Here is a 17,646-nt window from a genome sequence, read left to right as displayed (position 1 = left end):
CTTCACTTTTTTCAAAGTTGGATTAGTTAGGTTTCCTTGTGGTCTATGCAACTGTGTGAATTTTATAATCCAGATATAGTTATGTTCATATGTACCATAAAGGATTTAAGCCTAGATATTTTATATGGAATTATCTCGAATGGATAGTACAATAACCCATTCCATCATTATAGCTTTGATTGGGGTGTAAATACCTAGGTAGAGTTTTTCCTAGGATGAGAGTTGTTAAGATCTCAGGTTAGAGTGGGTTTTGATAAAAAATTAGGTGTTGGGTGGTGTAGATATTACATTTAAGAGGTGTAATGTTTGACAATTTTGTGGATATAACATTATAGATATAAGATATAGTGATCCATAGGAATTTTGAGAATGAGAATGGGGTTGTAAACTCCCATTGTGACATTTTCCATAATAAGATAAATTTGTATTGTGGAAAACTAAGAGAGTATTGTAAAAGGGGAGATTCTAGAAAGTCCCCTGATCTACTGGTTAAGGACTACTATAGAAATTCTTGTACCACCATAGAGATCGACAAGTTCTATGTTGGACCGTTATTGAAGGCCTCTGGACACTACCTTGGTACTGCCAAAGAACACAAGGTACTATTACAACAGTCATTATATAGCGTTTAAGGCCTATTTTTTGATTTCTGATGTTATTTCTCCTAAATAATTAAATTTCTAAACTAAGGCTTATGAGAGGCTACTTCTTTCATGCTTTGGCAATTTGTACTATTGAGATAAGTTTATTACACTCGTTTAATGTATGGATAATCCTTTGAATCCACAGAATAGCTAGAATAAGAGTTCTAGTTGAATTTATGAGTTTAAGACTAGGCCAAGCTATGCAAAAGTGAAGGTGTTAGTTGAATTGCTCGCCAAATTGCTTGAAATTGTAGAAATTGAACTGGTTAATGCCAAGGATGGAAAAACCAGAGTTGAAAAGATTAAGATTTAGTGTGATTATTTACCCAAGTACTATATGACTTGTAAACAGTAAGGTCATGATGTGGATGAAAGTAGAGCTCTTCATTCTGAATTGAAAAAACAATTTGAAAATATAAAAGAGGAGTAGAAGAAACAGGTGAAAAAAGATTTGCATCCCCATGCCTTCAGAGGAAGAAATGGTGGGTAGTTTGCATGGAATCCCGCAAAAAAGTTATCAAAGTAGTCTGAATACACTAATAGTGATGTTAATATTTCCATGAAGATGTCACATAAATAGGAGGTAGAGACTAGTAACACATTTGGTATTTTGAATTATATAGATCAAGAGGATGAAAATACTAATAGTGGGGAATATTATAGCACAAAGGAAAAAAGTAAGGTTAAAATTGTGCAAAAGGCTATATCTGTACAAAGAGGTAAGCAAGTGGACCATGCTAGCAGGAAAATATAAGTCAAGGGATAAATAGTGAAGAGAAGATGGCTAGGCAGAACAAATAAATAATGAAGACAAGTCAAAATGACAATGTACAGGAGACAATATCTAGAAATAAAGGAATAAAGAAACCTAAAAAACGTGATCAATGTCATCAACAACTTCATGACATCCAGATTGGAAAATTGCACGAAAATGATAATCAAAATATGGGAGCAACATATGATGTACACAAGGTTCATGAACAAGGTTCTTAGACTATGTTGGCTATTACTGAAGGTAGATTATTGCAGGAAATTAAGGAAGAAACTTACTAGGAAGATTTGCAAGTAGTAGAAGAATGTCAATTTCAAATGTCTACAAGCTCAGGAGAAGTAATGTCTTATCCAGTTACAGCTGGTGCCAAGCCAGTAAATATGTAAAAAGAGGAAACTAGATATAAGAGGCTTCCACTGGGAAAGGGAAAGAAAGGTAAAAACAAAGAGGAAGCTAGTAACTAACCAACAAGAATTTTGGCAAGAAGAGGAGTTAAATCTACTATAAAATAAAATACAAAAAAGATTTTTGAAAAATAAGGTCAGTGAAAACTCAAAATTCTTTCCGTAGAGTTCAAATGTTAAACAAACATCATAAATTCTTTCTTATTGCTTTGGTAAAACCATTTGAAGATACTACACATATCCAAAGATTTAAGAGGAGAATGGGGATGAGATATGTTAATTATAATCAAAATGGGTAGATATGGGTGTTTATTAAAGAGAAAATTTAGGTTAGGGTGATTTATAGGACTGATCAACAATTGACGTTGCTTCTTACCTTGGAAGATGGTAAATAGATAATCTCTACTATGGTGTATTCTAAATGTTTTGATTTGGATAGGATGGGTTTATGGGATGATTTATACTCTCTTGGTAGTAACATTTCTTTGCCTTGGTTGGTGGGGGATACTTTAATGTTATCATTAGTGAAGAAGAAAAAATTAGAGGTTTGCCTATTTATCCTCAAGAGGTTGAAGATTTTGCATTCTGTATTAATTCCTGTGAGGTTTTTGATATTTGTTTCTCTGGAATCCCTTTTACTTAGTGAATGCTAGGGTATATGAAGATTACATTTTTATGTGGCTAGATATAATAGTCATTAATCAGGCTTTGTTGGATTTTTTGAATATAAATACAACACTTGGCCAGAACAGGGTCTAATCATGCTCCTTTATTACTCTCTTATGGTGGTGATGCTCAAAATTTCATAAAACCCCTTAGATTTTAGAAATTCTGGATAGAAGAGATGATTTTGGAGAGGTGGTAAGAAAAAGTTGGGTTGCTGAAGGATCTGGTGATTTCTTTTGCAGACTAAAAGAAATGATGAAGAAGACTAAAAAATGTATTAACTAAGTAGAGCAAGAAATAATTTGGAGAAATGTTTAAATAATTGACTATAAGGGAAGCAATTATGATTATTAAGGTTTGAAGAATTTCCCTCTACTAACAACAGGATCATCTTACAAAAATATAATGATCTAATTTGCTGAACCAGAATGCTACATGGTGCTTATGACCCCGAAGGACCACAAGCTAACCCATGACTGATATCTATACCTGTATACTGCATAAGATAACATAATAATGTGGAAACATGCACTGCAAGGCCATAAGGTTCGATCATGAACATAAATGAATAACGTAAGATCTGTATGGGCTAATAGAATACCCACGACAAAACTGAAGTCTAAAATATGATAGTCTGTATCTAGTTTGCATCTAGTCTGAAAGCCTCTACTGTCTGAAAAATCTGAATAAGGAGTTGATGGGACATGTCCCCAACTAACTCCAACTAATAAGCTAATCAATGAGATACAAAAAAAATCATTATGTCCTCGAAGGATGAGGACTCACTTCTACTCTGACTACTGAATCTGGAATCTACTGCTGATCTAGAACTCGTGTCTCAGAACCTATGGTGTAACATAAATAAAAAAGCACCATAACGCGAATGCGTCAGTACATATGTACCGAGTATACATGTGAGGTAGGCTATATGCAATAGTTCCCATGCATGAATAATGCTAACTGACTGTCTAACATGAATGTGAGAATACATGCATAAATACGTAACTGTAACTGAAACTGACAACATGATTTCTGAGTCTGTATACTGATAATGTGACATACTAGTAACTAATATGACTGATAACATAAAGGACTATATCTGAATAATACTGATAACATGGGTGACTGTATCTGACAGTCCTAAATCTGATGGAACTATCTGAGTTCTGTACTGTATCCGAGTTCACCGTATCTGATAGTCCTGAAATTTGAAGAACTATCTAATTTCTATTACTGAGACTGATTGACTATATCTGATAGTCCTAATTCTATAACATGAAACTATGGGAAGTAGTGTCTAACCGACATGCCCCAAAGGTGCTATGATAGCTGAGCTAGGGTCCAATCTATGCCCTGATTGGAAGGGTGTCAATACTGCACCACTGGTAAAGACAACATGTGAGTAACCCTCATATAATAGGTAACTCTAGTGAGAACGGTGGTAACCCTTACATAATAGGTTAATCAACCTTATCTATCCTCATATAGCAGGCTACGATGTCTCAACCTATGCTGGCTACATAGTTCTGGAACACAAGGATTGCTTCTAGGAATCACATCCTTGTATAACAGGTGAGTCCCCATCCTTGGGTTCACTCAATGTTAATTCCTACTCCCATCTGAATGGACACTGAACATGATTTACTGAACTGAACTGAGCATGGACTGAGTCACTAAATTTTCGTGGCTGACGGAATACTACTGATATCTGATAACTAGCTAAGTCATGAGATCATGGAGATTTTTCCTGAGTCATAAGACTATTTGAAGTCTAAGATTTCATTGCTTGATTGAGATTATAATGAAAACATGACATAGATCTAGGCACACAACTAATATTTTGGGTACGAGTACCCCCAGGACTGGATAGAAAGAAACTAACATAGCATGATTTACTTGAAAACTTGACTATCATCATAATACATACTACCTTCATAGGAGAATTTCATCAAACATGTAATAGGCATGATCTTGTACATACATGGGGATTTCATGATATCATGCTAGTTAGACAATAGTCCTTCATCTAGGCATTTAATCAAACATACGACAGGTATGGTACATATAAATATCATTATTCAATTCTAATATCATCATTCAAGGGTTTAAATACTATGGTTGCATGAATCTATGGCTATAGTAATTAAACCCACATAGAAACTATCAACAATCATGGAGTAGAATCCAATTTCACATCTATAAAACATGAACATGAGCAGCCAAAGTATGAAAACATATAGAAAATCCATAACTTAAGTTTAGAAAAGGGATTCTTGGACTTCATGGATGAAAGGAGTCCATGAATGAACACTATGCATACCTTAGATCATTATTTCGTGAAGATTGATAGTGAAAGCTTCTTAAAATTGGACCTTTTATGAAAACCCTAGCTTGAGTTCTTGAGAGTATTTGAGAAAAAACATTAATATTTTGAATGAATAAGGGCTAAATTCTGTGTTTGGAAGCTTATATAGGGGGCAAATTGACCCTTTTAACCCTGGACACATAATTTAATTTTTAGTAAAATTTCTCGAATTGGGCCCTTGGCACGACGTGGCGTTATAATGCCGTGTCACTGGAAATTGACAAATGGGAAACTGCATGGTGGTGTGACGTGGAGCTATTGTGTTGCCACCTTGTCTACAACTTGGAAGTTTGGTGCGATGCGCCAGTATCGTGGAGCAACATTGGAATTTAAGAATTGCCATTTGAGCTATCTTCGCACCGCGCTGAAGGCTCAGGTCAAACACTATCTCACTAAAAAGGCTCTAACTCTTCGCCCGGGTGTCGGATTTAGGCAAATTATATATCGATGGAAAGCTTATTCAATTTACCATGTGATAGGAAGTGAAAATTATGGAAGTACCATATGTATAAGAATGAATTCTTATTTCAAATCAAGTTCTAATATCTTTGAGATGATTTTCAAGCTAAGAAAAAGAACGAGTATTACAAAAAAGCTCAGGCCGAATTGAAGAAGTATATCCACTATAAAGAGGAATTATAGAGGCAGAAGTATAATATCCAATAGTTCTCGGAAGGAGATTAAAACACTAAGTTATTTAATTATTTGGTAAAAGGAAGAAGGAAAAGAATACAATTGAAAAGAATAAGGAAGCAAGATGGCTAATGGGCTAAAGAAGATGAACAAATGTCTAGTGAGGTAGTGTTATTTTTTTAGAATTAGTTCTCCAGAGAATTCATTTATGATCAGGGTTCATTATTATAGAATATTTCTCCCTATGTCATCGATGAGGCAAATACTAGGCTTAATGTTATACCCAATGAAGAAGATTAGAAAAGTTGTCTTTGAGATGAATAATTAGAGTTCATGTGGTCCCGATGGCTTTACTAGTCATTTTTATCAAGTCTATTGGGATATAGTAGGGATATTATAGAAGTTGTTCATTCTTTTTTTGGTGGATCTACCATGCCTAAATCTATTACTCATACTAACTTGGTCTTACTGCCTAAAAAAGAAGTCATTTAAACATTTTTAGACTTAAGACCAATTAGTTTAAGTAATTTTTTAAACAAGGTTATCTCAAGCATTTTCATGATAGAATGGAAATCTTTTTCCTAATCTTGTTTCTCCTCATCAGTCAGGTTTTGTGAAGAGAAGAAGCATTACAGAAAAGGTATTATTATCTCATGAGATTATTTCAGACATTAGAAATAGATAAAATCCCGCTAATCTGGTTATTAACCTTGATATGGCTAAAGTTTGTGATAGAGTGGATTGGGACTTCTTAGTTGCATTTTTATGTAAAATAGGTTTCAACAGACTTTTTGTGGATAAGATCTTGAGGCTACTTGCTAAAAAATTGGTATTCTTTTCTTATTAATGCATAGACTCGTGGCTTTTCTCATTCCACTAGAGGAGTTAAGCAAGGAAACCCTCTTTCTCTTTCTCTTTTCATTTATCAGTATAAGTTCTCTCTAGAGCTCTTAATCAACTATTTTATAATAGGGATTTTAAGATCTTTGGCATGCCCAAATAGAGTGATGATTTGAATAACTTAAAGTATGTAGATAATACCCTAATTTTGGCTAGAGATGCATGAATTGCAGTCAGGGCAAAAGATTAATAAGGAAAAAGGTCTATTTTATATGCATAACAAGGCTTCTAATGAAGCTACTCAGTAGGTTAAAGTAGTCATTGGTTTTCAGAGGGGTAAATTTTTGATGATGTATTTAAGATGTCCTATTAGTCATGAAAAGAACAAGAAACATGATTTTGTTGAATTGATGATAAAGGTCCAGAATAATCTAAATGTGTGTAAAGATAAACTCTTATCCTTTACCATGTTTTACAAAGTATCTATATTTATCTTCTGTCTGCTATTATTCCTCTTAAGTGTGTTATCAATGATATCCATAGAATATTTTCTAAATTCTTATGGAATTTTAAAGAGGAAGAAAGAGCAAAACACTGGGTTGCTTGGTTAGATATTTGTTTGCCTAAGAGTGAGGGTGGACTGGGATTCAGGTCTTTGTTTGATGAATCAAAGGATTTGTTTGCAAAATTATGGTGGAACTTTAGGATCAAAAAATCTTTGTGGGATAATTTTTTGTTGATTAAATATTGCAAAAGACATATACCTAGGTAGTAGAGTGGAGGAGAGGGTCTCAATACCAGAAACACATGTTGTTGGCTAGAGATAGTATAAATTAGGAGATTTTATGGGAAACTAGATGTGGTTATTCTAATATTTGGTTGGATAAATGGACTTAGTTGGGTGTGGTACAGTACTGTCTTCCTATTCATCATAACATCAATGAAAATTTTGATAAGGTAAACCAATTGATAAATCATGGAGACTTGAATAATGAACGGATTGTAGAATTGTTGAATGAAGATATTATCAACCAAGTGAAAAAAGTGATTGGGAAGATTCATAAAAGTGAGGGATAGGATAAACCATGGTGGATTCTTACAAACTCTTTCATGTTCTCTGTAAAATATTCTTGAGTTTTACTAAGGCATACTAGTACACCACTGGAGATGATTATGCATATTTGGAAAAAAGAAATACCTTACAAAATTTTTATTCTGATATGGATGATATAATGGGGTAGAATTCCTATTAGAGAGGTACTAGTCAAGATGAAAATAGTTTAAGTGGTTACCTATTTTTTCTTTAACAATAATGTTCCAAAAACTTTTGACCATCCATTTATTTCAAGTCTAGTGGTTAGTAATTTGTGGAGAATATTTTTTGGGGTTGCAGGAATAGCTGTACCATTTATTCAATTTAAAGACACTATGGTGATATGGTGGAATGTATATTGTGGAGAAAAATTAAAGACATTTTACAAAGCTATCCTAACTTTTATAATTTGGCAATTGTGGATAACAAGAAACAAAATCAAAAATGGGGGAAAGATGTCAAGAAATTCTATGGTGTTTGAGATCAATAGAAATATTTAGATGATGGATAAAAGAAAATATCCTTGGGTTTATGACATTCAAGATACATGGTCAATGATGGTGGAATTCTTTTAAGAGTACTATCCACTCATATGCAGCACTATGATCAAATAGGAGCATCTAGAGAGGGGATATAAGTGTAATTCCGATGGGATTAGTAAAGGAAATCCAAGTCCTTGTGCTAGTGGTTTTTTCATCCGGAATGTTAAAGGGGAGTTTATTTATGCTGAATCAAGGAAAATAAAGAAAGGTCTATGTATTTATGCTGAAGTAATAGCAATGAGGTTAGGGTTACAGTATTATGTTGAACATAGTTTATTTCCACTAACAATGGAAATAAATTCATTAATTCTTAAGAAAATTCTTGACGGTATTTAGGAGGTGCCCTGGTCAATATATCTAGAGATCAAGAAGATTCAATAATTAATAAATAACAAGATAGTGAAGGTGGAGCATACTTCCAGAGAAGGGAATCAGTTGGCCAACCTATTTACTAATCTAATTTTTGATTTTGTAGGAACAAATAATCTTCATTTTAATAGTATTCAGGAAGTTATAGAGGCATCAAGAAATATTATAATGTTAGACAAAAGTAAAGCTTCCTATCTTATAATAATGAAGTACCACAACAAAACTTTTAACCTAATGCAAAGGCAGACCCAAATAACAAATCAATTGATACAACAATACCAAATCAATTAAACAATTTCTAGGAAAAGAGGTAGTTTGTATGTTGGAGAAGGTTTATGACTCATTTCTAACTTTTTAGCAGTGGTATTAGCTTGTTGAGCTAATTCTATAGAAAGTGTGGAAAAGGGTGAGAAAACTCTCAGATATTATTATTGATAGGATGCCTATTGATCTAACATAACCATATATAGATGATATACTAGCAATGAGCTGAAGAAGTCTTTATTAAGCTCAAATTCATGATGTCCATGAGAGATTTTGGGCATCAAATTGCATTCACTTAAGCTCATGGATAATGTCTATACTCACTTGTGTTTTACCTTTGAGATTTCACCGAATCAAGTCACCTCGATGGAGATGGAGCTTAAGGGCATGTGGATATGATAGGGCCAGGTTTTTCTTTTTAGTGTACAAATATTTCCTTTTTGGTTTTAGATTTTTTGGGTATGGACTTGGTCTTACTAGGCCAATGTCAATACTTCTTGTAATTTTTTTGGGTTTATTTTTTATTAGAAATAGGCTAGATGCTCATATTTGACTTAAAAAAAGAGTTTAAGTGCTAAATTGATAAGCTAGTAAGAATTGGATATGTGTAAATCACTAGATAATGCTTCTAGGTTGTTAGATTATACTTCTTAGCATAGATTCCTTGTCTTTAACATGGAATATGGTGATTTTTGATAATTTTATGGCTGAAAAACTTGGAAGTGATGATTTAGGCTATGAACTATAGTAAAATTGGTCAGTTACTGTCCCTAAAGCCTAGAATTAAAGAGAATGTTATTGAATATTTTTTATTTTTCATTTGGTAGATTGAGAATGATTCAAAATTTCAAGGGAAAGTCTAGGCTCTCGTGGATTAGTTGCATTCAAGCTTATATTTGAGGAAGGTTGTGATTTTATTGTTGTTGGAGAGTTGAATTAGACTTCGTACCTATTCATAAGTTGAGTATTTGTCAATTTGATTTTGTGCATAATTGTGATGCGTGAGCTTGATTGATAATGGTGTATGAATAAGATAAAAGGTATGAAATTGACTAAGTCTTTTATGATGTTAACTTGTGTACTTGAATTACTCGTGCACTATGATACATATTAAGTGATATTATTGAGTTCAATGAAATCCTATTTTTTTAAAAATCATTGTGCTAATTTTTAGTTTTTTTGTATTTTGACCATTTTTCCTATGCCATTGTTGCTTTATATCATTTATGAGTGGCGAGGATGGTTGGAATGGTCTCTAAAGCATTTGAAAGTGTTTTATATGAATTTTTTTGAGTAGCCTGTAAAGTTATATAGTTGACTTTTGTCAACATTTTGTGATCTTAGCATCCACTAAAAGTTTTGTTAGGTCTATTAGATCAAAAGTATCAAATTTGAGATAGTACCATAGTTGGTTAGTTTCAAGGCTATATGTAACACCCTAGATTCTGGTCCTTAGAAATTTCCTAAGGTTTGAACTCTCTACACATCATATGACTAGGGGTACTTGTCGTATGATAGGGTACGATTTAAGGGGTCTTGGTCATATGTTAATCAGTGTGGTTTGGTTGGTTTCTATTCGAGGTACGAATGGATCATATAGTTGTATGTAAGAGTACTAGTGGTATTATGACAAATCGTATGATTCCCTAAGTATAACCTATAATTATATTTTACCTAAGGTACTGTTCTAGGCTACTTGTCGTATGGTTGGATTTGAGTTAGCCTTGATGGTCGTATGTTTAATAGTGTTGGGGTCAAAGGTGTGGCCTACCACTCATACAGTTTTTTAATCTTTGGGGGGGGAGGGGGAGGAGGTCGTACCTTCTTGCAGAAATTATATACAGTTTAAGTTGGGGGTATTCGAGATATTTCTACTCTTAACCTCTTAAGATCCCACGATATAAAACACTTTTTGGGGCTTCATTAACGTATTTGCAATCAATCACACTCTCTTAAACACTTTCAAATTCTCTCGAGTCTCTTGGGTCAACAAAGGCTAGGGTTTCTTCAATAAGGTTAATTTGGGGCTTACAAGGGTGGTTTCTCTCCATCTTCTTTGTAATCTAACACATGTTACTCATCCCTCATTGTTAGTTCAACTAAAGACATAATTTAATGTATGGTTTTCATGGCATAATTGTGGTATGGTTTGGGTTTGAATCATATCTTGGGGTTTTTGGTTATAAATGGTTGGTTATAGTTTTACCATGTTTTAATTATGGTATTTGATGTTTTAATTGTGGGTTGAACATGTGGTTTCATGTGAATGGTTAATTGGTACTTGGATTTGAATTTGGAAACTCTATGCCCTCAACATATTTGAAAAATGCCTATGAGAATGATTATGTTACATTGTTGAACTTCTATTAAAAACTTTGCATGGTATAAAGTGGTAATCAAACCCTAATTTTATTTGGATGGTTTTAAATGGTTCTAAATGGTGAAAGGGTAAGGTCTTGGTGGTCATGGCTAAGGTATAATTTAATACCTTGGGGGGTACACAGGAATCTCCTAAGCAAATATAATAATGAACTACTTGTGGGATGCATGGGAATCCCCCAAGTAAATTTAATAATAGAATCTATGGGTATATGTGAATCCCTTTTTAAAAAATATTGTCTAAGGACATTGTTTACAAGCTATAGTCGGTATGATGATTCCACTTTTATAGCCTTGGTTAACAATAAATTGAATTTGTGGTTTAGCTGTGTGCTAATGTTCTTAATTGGGCTATAATAACGTAGTGTTATAGCTAATCGTGAAGGTATGAGTCCAATGACCGGACACTGGAAACTTATGATTGCCGACATGATGATTGGTCAAAGAGACTACATGCTATGCTTATAGGGTACACAAGAATCCCGTAAGTTACATATGTATATATGTATCATAGAGAGTGAATGGTATAAGGGAATCCCCTACTCCTATGCTATCTCTGGTTAGTGCGACTACACCCATCGTGGCTCGTTCAAGGGGAAACACTGGACCCATATAGCCCATGGGTGATTTTAGGATGGTTAAGCTACACATATCCAGGTTAATGGTTTTTAAAGAATGCTAAACCCGATTCCCTTTTCTGGCATGGATTATATATATATCTATATATATGTATGGTTGTGAATGCATATGGTTGTTTACTTGGTTCCAAAGGTTGGCATTATTTTATCCTTATTCTGAGTAATGGCTAGTGTTAACCAGCTAACCCGTCATTGGGCAACTATATTTCTTGGCGATGGAGGAAATATTTGTTCTACTCCTCCTGCTCAGCGATCGAATTCAGGATCAGCTTGTGTTGGATTAAAGTGGTGAGCTTCCGAACTCTGAAAGACTCCATATTATGTCATGGATTTCTTTACACGCTCTTGTCATTTAATAGACTTTGGTTTTGGCTATGGTCAGGGGCATATCCCAACTGGTTATTATTTTATTTTTGGATAGAGACTTTGTGGAACAACTATGGGTTTGTATGGGCGGTGTCTGTATTGGTGTCAGCTTTGGTGTTGGTATTAGTATTAGGGTTGACATTGGTTGACTATATTTCATTTATGATTGTTCCATTTTGTTTTGTCTTATATGTATATAAATATTTAGAACTCATCTAATAGGGGATGCACGATGGTTATGGTAGGGTATTAGTGGTGGTCTCTAATTCTAGTTGGGCTTGAGGTATCCAACACGGCTAGACCCTAGTTTGAGTAGCGTCATATTGGTATCAGAGCCAGGGGTTCATGGTCAATTGGGAGTCCACAAAATCGTGTTGAGTAAAGTCTCTTTTAAAGATGTGTAGCATGCCACACTCATAAGGGAGAGACTACAAGGCATTTAGGAACTATTTCTTTTTCTTGTGTTCTATTTTTAAGATTTAGAGTCTAAGTCTCGAAATCTTCTACAATTTCCGCTTGTTCACTTTTCAAGTCATGCCTCGATGATCTGAAGTTCTAGAAACTTCTCTGTCCGAACTGGTGACAATATTGGTGGGACGCACTCTACTCATGGGATGCATACTCGGTGTAAGGGTCCAATCCCTAATTTCTCTGGAGATACACTAGTTCCCTTTAGTCCTTCTCTGGATTATGTGACGAATGCTGAGTATTTTTAGTCGATTCATATGATTACTCAGTTGGTAGCTTTTCAGGTTCAGCTTGGTGTATCTGCTACTCTATCTTCTGAGGCCATATGGGTTGGCCAATTTCTGAGGTTGAATCCTCCGACATTTATTGGTGTTAAGATGGAGGAGATTTCTCAGGGTTTTCTGGATGAGATAGAAAAGATTTGAATGGTTATACATGCAACAAACATGAAGAAGTGGAGTTTGCTATTTACCAACTAAAGGATATGGCATACCAATAGTACGAGCAATAGGATAGGGCAAGGGGTGATGTTGAGGAGTTAAATTTGTGGAAGACCTTCTCCAATACATTTCTAGACAGCTTTTTTCTTCAGAAGTTGAAGGAAACAAAATCGAAGAAATTTGTTAATCTAAAATAGGGCAAGATGATGGTCAAGGATTATGCCTATATGTTTCACCAATTGGATCGGTATGCTTTAAGATGATAAAGTTTGCCTTGGCACTGTCTTGTGAGTTGATCCTTGAAAGTAAGACTGCCTCTCTAGGTTGGTTATTCATATGCAACAGGTAGAGAAAGAGAAGAAAAAGCTAGTTAAGATGGGAAAAGACAGGGTAAAGATAGTGGCAAGTGGCCAAAGAAGAATTGGGGGAGTTCTTGTTCTTTTCTACTAGTAGTGCTTCTTACCCGAGGTAGTTGGGAGATTGGCACCAGCAGGGTGGCAATAAATTTAGGGTAATGATTGCCCAATATCAAGCTAGTGGGCCCCAGTCAGCTTCATTATGTCGTCCTTATAGGTTCTGTGGTTTGTTGCATTGGGGTATTTGTAATGACGGAAGGGACAGGTGCATCAAATATAGTTAGCCAGGCCATATTCTTAGAAACTATTTGATTGGTAAGGTTGATTTGGGAACAAATAAGGTTCTAGTTACTTCACATCAGCTACGACACTAAAGGGTGTATCATCTAGTTATGGCACTGGTTGGAACCATGTATATACACTCACTACTCGATAGGAGTCTGAGGCATCGCATGATATCATGATTGGGATGTTGAAACTCTTTTCTTAGGATGTTTATTGTTTACTTGATCTGGGGTCCACTCTCTATTATGTGACCCCATTTGTGGCTGGGTATTTTGCTTTTGGTCTTGAGGTTATTTAAGACCCATTTTTTATTTCTACCCTGATAAGTGACTGTGGTTTCTAAAAGAGTCTATAGGGTGTGTGTGGTATCTTTTGGTAGTAAGAAGACTTTGGTGGATTTGTATGAATTATATATGGTGGATTTTGATGTTATTCTGGTATGGATTGGTTACACTCGTTCTATGTATCCTTAGACTATGGGACCCATAAGGTTATCTTTAGATTCCCTAGTTATTCGATTATTGAATGGGAGGGTGGTTCCCTAGCTCCTAAGGGAAAACTCATATCATATCATAGAGCTTAGAGATTAATCTCCAAAAGGTGTCTCTATCATTTAATCTGCGTTAAAGATTCTAACTTTAAAGGTCCTTCTTTGCATCCAGTTACGGTGGTGAATGAATTTCCAAAGGCATTCCTTGATGACCATCATGTTGTTCCTCCTGATAGGGAGATTAAATTTGGGATTGATCTTGTTCCAAAAAATTATCCAATTCCTATTCCCCCTCATAGGATGGCTCCGACTGAATTGAAGGAGCTTAAAAAGCCACTTAAGGATCTTCTGGATAAGGGTTTCATCCATCCTAGTGTATACCCATGGGTGAACCGATGTTATTAGTGCGTAAGAAGGATGGTTCCCTTCGGATTTGTACTGACTATCGATAGTTGAATAAGTTGACAGTTAAGTACAAATATCCTCTTCAAGGGATAGATGACTTGTTTGATCAGTTGCAAGGTGCCAAATTTTTTGTAAGATTGATCTTTGATTCGAGTATCATCTGCTTAATATTATGGAGGTCGATATCTCTAAGAATGCCTTTCATACTTGGTATGGGTACTTTGAGTTCTTGGTGATACCATTTGGTTAACCAATGCTCTGTTTGCATTTATGTATTTGATGAATAGTGTCTTCTATTAGTTTTTGGATCTATTTTTCATTGTGTTCATAGATGACATACAAATGTATTCTAAGAGTGAGGTGGATCATGCTAATCACGTTCGTATTGTATTGCAGACCTTGAAGGAGCAACAATTATATGCCAAATTCTCGAAATTTGGATTTTGGTTGAGTGTTTTCACTTTTTGGGTCATTATTTCTAGTGAGGGGATCAGGGTGGATCTATAAAATGTTGTAGTGATTAAGAAGTGTCCTAGATCCATGACCCGAATTGACATTCAGAGCTTCAGGGGTTTAGCTAGCTACTGTAGAAGGTTTGTGGAGAGTTTCTCGCCTATAGTTGTCCCGTTGACTAAGTTGACTCATAAGAAAGTAAAGTTCTTGTGGTTAGATGCTTCTGAGAGTAGTTTTGAGAAGATGAAGGATAAGCTCACTTTAGCTCTAATTTTGACTTTATCAAAAGGCAGTGAGGGGTTTATGGTTTACTGTGATGCGTCCCAAGTGGGACTTGGTTGTGTTTTGGTTTAACATGGGAAGGTACCGCTTATGCATCTAGATAGTTAAAGGTGCATGAGAGAAATTATCCTACTCATGATTTAGAACAGTTACTTATGGTGTTTGTATTAAAAATCTAGCGGCACTATTTTTTTGGAGTGCACGTGGACATCTTCCCAGATGATAAGAGTCTATAATATGTGTTTACTTAGAAAGATCTTAACCTAAGGAAAAGAAGATGGCTTGAGCTTCTCAAGGATTATGATATGAGTCTTCTCTACCACCCAGGTAAAGTTAATGTGGTTGCTAATTCTCTTAGCAAATTTTGCATGGGGAGTCTAGCTTATCCAGAAAAATAGAAGCGAGAGTTCATGAAGGATATTCACCGCTTGGCTAGCTTTTGAGTTTGTCTCTTAGACTCTAATAATGGTGGTGTGTTGGTGTAGGAAGTGGTGTGGTCGTCTCTTTGTCCAGAGATCAAGAAGAAACAAATGTTAGATTCTGTCTTTACAAAAATTAAGGGTGATGTAGGCGGGCTAAAGGTGATGGTATTTGAGATTAGTGATGACGGTACCTTGCGGTACCAAAGGAGGTTATGTGTTCCTGATGTCGATGGGTTGCGTGAAATGATCTTAGCTGGGGCGTATAAATTATGCTATATTATTCATCATAGTTTGACAAAAATGTATCCTGACCTTAAGGAGATATGTTGGTGGAATGTTATGAAAAGGGAAGCATACAGTATATCAACAAGTGATAGTTGAGCACATGAGGCCCGATATGGATGGGAAGTAATCAACATGGATTTCATTATCGGTCTTCCCGTCTCAAAATTAATTTTATTTGGTTTGGGTCATTATTGATGGAATGAGAAAGTTGGTTCACTTCCCACCTGTGAGGACTAATGTTTTGGCTGCGGATTATGTGAGGTTGTACACTAATAGACTATGAAGCTTCACGGGGTACCTCTTTCTATCATCTCTGATCGTGGTACACAGTTTTCATCTCACTTTTGACGGTCGTTCTAAAAAGGGTTGGGGACTAAGGTTAGTTTGAGTAATTCTTTTCACCTGCAGATGGATGGGCAAAAAGATAGGACTATTCGGATGTTAGTGGATATGCTTCGTGCATGTGTGATTGATTATGGTGCTAGATGGGTTGAGCATTTACCTATTGTAGAGTTTGCTTATAACAATAGTTACCACTCTAGCATTGGAATAGCTCCTTTTAAGGCATTTTATGGGAAGAGGTGTAGATCTCCTATTGGGTGGTTCAATCTTGGTGAGGCAGATATATTTGGTTTGAACTTGGTTTATTAGGCTATGGAGAAGGTGAAAGTGATTTGGGATACGCTTAAGGCTGCCGAAAGTCGCTAAAACTCCTATGAAAATATAATACATAGGGACTTAAAGTTTGAGATTGGGGATAGGGTGTTCCTAATGGTGTCTTCCATGAAGGAAGTAATGCGGTTTGGGAAGTAAGGGAAGCTCAGTCCCAAGTATCTTAGTCCTTATATGATTCTGAGAAGGGTTCGTAATGTTGCATATGAATTGGAGTTGCCTTCTAGTTTGAGCTCTATTTATTTGGTGTTCCATGTTTCTATGTTGAGGAAGTGTGTTGGTGATCCATCTCAAGTGGTTCCTATCGAGTATATTGGTATTTCAGATTCTCTGTCCTATGAGGAAATCCTAGTTGAGATCTTAGATCGACAGATTTGTCGGTGGAAGACCATGGATGTGGCCTCAGTAAATGTTCTATAGAGGAACCTTAATGTGGAAGAGGGTACTCGGGAGGTGGAAAAGGATATGAAGTTCAAGTATCTGCATTTGTTTTCCAATCTGGATATTCTTGCTTAAGGTATGTGTTCTTCATAACATCCTTGTTGTTTGGTTTTTCATTGAAAGTAAGGTTGATTTCTTTGCATTTTGTTTTCTTACTTTGTTAAGGTTGGAATAAGGGTGTTAGGATGCAAATCATGCTTATACGGCCTTTTCTATCATTCGATGATCAATGATCTAAGTGGGGGAGAATTGAAACTCCTTAGGTTCTGGTCCTTAGAAATTTCCTGAGTTTTGTACTCTCTGGAAATCATAAGACTAGGGGTACTTATCATATGAGAAAGTACTATTTAGTGGGTCTTGGTAGTATGTTAATCAGTGTGGTTTGGTTGGTTTCTGTCAAAGGTACAAATGGATTATACTAGTCGTATGTTAGGGTACTAGTGGTATGATGCCAAACTATATGGTGTCCTAAGTAAAATATAGAGGAGTCTATTCTCCCTAAGGTACGGTTCTAGGGTACTTGTCGTATGGTTGGATACGAGTTGTCCTTGATGGTCAGATGTTGGATTGTGTTGGGGTCCAAGGTGAGGCCTAGGGTACGGGTGGCGGGTACCACTCGTTTGGTATGGTACGGTTTGGGGGGTGGTCGTACCCTTCTGCAGAAATTTTATA

At 35.6% G+C, this 17,646-nt stretch overlaps 1 long non-coding RNA gene across 2 annotated transcripts in view; it reads left to right on the top strand.

The window, feature by feature from the left end:
* LOC107847607 overlaps positions 1-17,646 on the top strand; it is a 41,043-nt gene that overhangs the window by 12,679 nt on the left and 10,718 nt on the right. The gene's annotated exons all lie outside the window — the stretch shown is intronic.

The sequence above is a fragment of the Capsicum annuum genome, chromosome 11 (genome assembly GCF_002878395.1).
Source record: "Capsicum annuum cultivar UCD-10X-F1 chromosome 11, UCD10Xv1.1, whole genome shotgun sequence".
Lineage (NCBI taxonomy): Eukaryota > Viridiplantae > Streptophyta > Magnoliopsida > Solanales > Solanaceae > Capsicum > Capsicum annuum.
Note: the sequence above shows the minus strand (reverse complement) of the source record. Positions and strands in the feature narration are given on the sequence as shown.